The sequence below is a fragment of the Lipotes vexillifer genome, unplaced genomic scaffold, assembly GCF_000442215.2.
Source record: "Lipotes vexillifer unplaced genomic scaffold, Lipotes_vexillifer_v1.1 scaffold1114, whole genome shotgun sequence".
NCBI lineage: Eukaryota > Metazoa > Chordata > Mammalia > Artiodactyla > Lipotidae > Lipotes > Lipotes vexillifer.
Genome location: NW_006779031.1, coordinates 2,116,191 through 2,119,355, shown reverse-complemented (window position 1 = coordinate 2,119,355; position 3,165 = coordinate 2,116,191).

The following is a 3,165-nucleotide window of genomic DNA, read 5'->3' as shown; positions in this document are numbered from 1 at the left end:
TCTCCTGCATCGGCAGGCGGACTCTCAAGCACTGCGCCACCAGGGAAGCCCCTCCAAGTTTCTTTTGATTTCCATTTGCATGGAATATCTTTTTCCATCCCCTCACTTTCACTCTGTATGTGTCCCTAGGTCTGAAGTGGGTCTCTTGTAGACACCATATTGCGGGTCTTGTTTTTGTATCCATTCAGTGAGTCTATGTCTTTTGGTTGGAGCATTTAATCCATTTGCATTTAAGATTATTAATGATATGTATGATCCTTTTACCATTTTCTTAATTGTTTTGGGTTTGTGTTTGTAGATCTTTTCCTTCTCTCATGTTTCCTGCCTAGAGAAGTTCCTTTAGCATTTGTTGTAAAGCTGGTTTGGTGGTGCTGAATTCTCTTAACTTTTGCTTATCTGTGAAGGTTTTAATTTCTCCATTGAATCCGAATGAGATCCTTGATGGGTAGAGTATTCTTGATTGCTGGTTTTTCCCTTTCATCACCTTAAATATGTCCTGCCACTCCCTTTTGGCTTGCAGAGTTTCTGCTGAGAAATTAGCTGTTAACATTATGGGGATTCCCTTGTATGATGTTATTTGTTGCTTTTCCCTTGCTGCTTTTAATATTTTTTCTTTGTATTTAATTTTTGACAGTTTGATTAATATGTGTCTCAGCATGTTTCTCTTTGGGTTTATCCTGTATGGTACTCTCTGTGCTTCCTGGACTTGATTGACTATTTCCCTTCCCATGTTAGGGAAGTTTTCGACTAAAATCTCTTCAAATATTTTCTCAGACCCTTTCTTTTTCTCTTCTTCTTCTGGGACCCCTATAATTCAAATGTTCGTGTGTTTAATGTTGTCCCAGCGGTTTCTGACACTGTCCTCAATTCTTTTCATTCCTTTTCCTTTATTCTGCTCCCTGGCAGTTATTTCCACCATTTTATCTTCCAGGTCACTTATCCGTTCTACTGCCTCAGTTATTCTGCTATTGATTCCTTCTAGAGTAGTTTTAATTTTATTTATTGTGTTGTTCATCACTGTTTGTTTGCTCTTTAGTTCTTCTAGATCCTTGTTAAATGTTTCTTGTTTTTTGTCCATCTGTTTCCAATATTTTGGATCATCTCTACTATCAATACTCAGAATTCTTTTTCAGTAGCTTGCCTATTTCGTCTTGATTTATTTGGTCTTGTAGGTTTTTACCTTGCTCCTTCGTCTGTAACATATTTATTTGGTGGTGGTGCTGTATTCCTGTCTTACTGGTTGTTTGGCCTGAGACGTCCACCACTGGAGTTTGCAGGCAGTTGGATAGAGCTGGGTCTTGGTGCTGAGATGAGGACCTCTGGGAAGCCTCACTCTGATTAATGTTCCCTGGGGTCTGAGGTTCTCTGTTAGTCCAGCGGTTTGGACTTGCCCACCACAGACCTCTGGGAAGCCTCACTCTGATTAATGTTCCCTGGGGTCTGAGGTTCTCTGTTAGTCCAGCGGTTTGGACTTGGAGCTCCCACCACAGGAGCTCAGGCCCGGCTACTGGCCTGGGACCCAAGATCCTGCAAGCTTCGTGGTGTGGTGAGAAAAGAAAGAAAGAAAGAAAAAGGGAGCAGTACAATATCAAAGAATAAAAAAGAAAATAAAATTAGAAAGATAAAAAATATATTAGGAAAAATAAAACTGTAATTGAAACAACTGGTTGCTGGGGGTTCCTCTCATCTCCTTAGGTGTCCATGGTCTCCCAGCAGTGCCTGGTAGGTCCCCTAGTTGTGCGGAGATGCGAATTCCATGTCCTCCTAGTACGCCATCTTGACTCTGCCCCCCCTCGTGTGTTTCTCAGTTCTTTCATGTATTCACTTTTTTATTCCTTTATTTATTTTTATTTAGGGGGCTCAATTTTCTTTTCCTATGGTGAAGAAATCATTTCTTGTGTTCATTGTGGTTGTCAAGGCCAATGAGCACCAGATCAAACAGGCTGTGAAGATGCTCTACAACCTTTATGTGGCCAAAGTCAACACCAGATCAGGCTGTGTCCTAATGCTGGCAGCAAGCCACAGCTCCCAGTTGAGACAGGAAGTAAGGGGCATGGCACAACCATTAAAAGAATGACACAGCCCAGCCATTGAAGATACGGCAAAACTCCTTATGCCTTTTTAAATGCAGCTGAGTTGTGGTAACTGTTAAGTTCTGTAAGAAAAGGGGCTTTCAAATTTGTTTAGGTTGAGGATCTCAGTCCTGCCTACATAATATCATCTGGAAAATGAAAAACAAAACAAATCAAAACAAATATCACAAATAAAACCCTGATGTTCAGGCCCAACCCTACACCAATTTAATCAGAACCTCTGGAGATGGGCCTGGGCATCACCAGTTTTTGGAAAACTTTCCAGATAATTCTTATGAATAGCCAGGATTGAAAATAATGGCTTTAGAGTGACACAAGGCCAGAAGTTCTGGATACATTAGGAAATGGGTCTCTAATTTTAATATTATAGCCTCGTATCTTAGAAACAAGATAGTCTTCTCAGGTTCAGATGTTTTTCCAAATTTTTTATATATTTTGGACAAAGGCGAGAAACCCCTTACATTTATTCATGTACAGTAGTTCCCCCTTGTCCATGAGGGGTACGTTCCAAGACCCCCAGTGGATGCCTGAAACCACGCATAGTACTGAACCCTATATAGACTATGCTTTTTCCTATACTAACAGGTGGGTAGCATATACTGGGTGGATAAGCCACGCAAAGGGATGAATTACTGGCCTAGAGCAAGCAGGAGCATGGGAAATTTTATCACACTGTTCAGATGGCACTCAATTTAAAACTTATGAATTGCTTATTTCTGGAATTTTCCATGTAATATTTTTGGACCATAGTTGACCTAGGTAACTGAAACCATGAAAAAGGAAGCCACAGATAAGGAGGGGGGGGGGATCCTTTGTAAGTATATAATCCCTTTTCCTCTCTAATATAACTACTAGCATTTTTGTATGTTTTCTTACAGTTTCCCATGAATCTCTTTTTTATAGTTTGAATCATATTGATATTAAGCCAAAATATTTTCAAGTATTATTCTTTATACTTATCTTTTTAATGAATGTATAATATCCTAATGAGAGGATGTATCATACTTTCTTTACCCATTTCCCTGTTGTCAGACATTTAAGATGGCTGTTTTAGGTAATGCTATATGGAGTA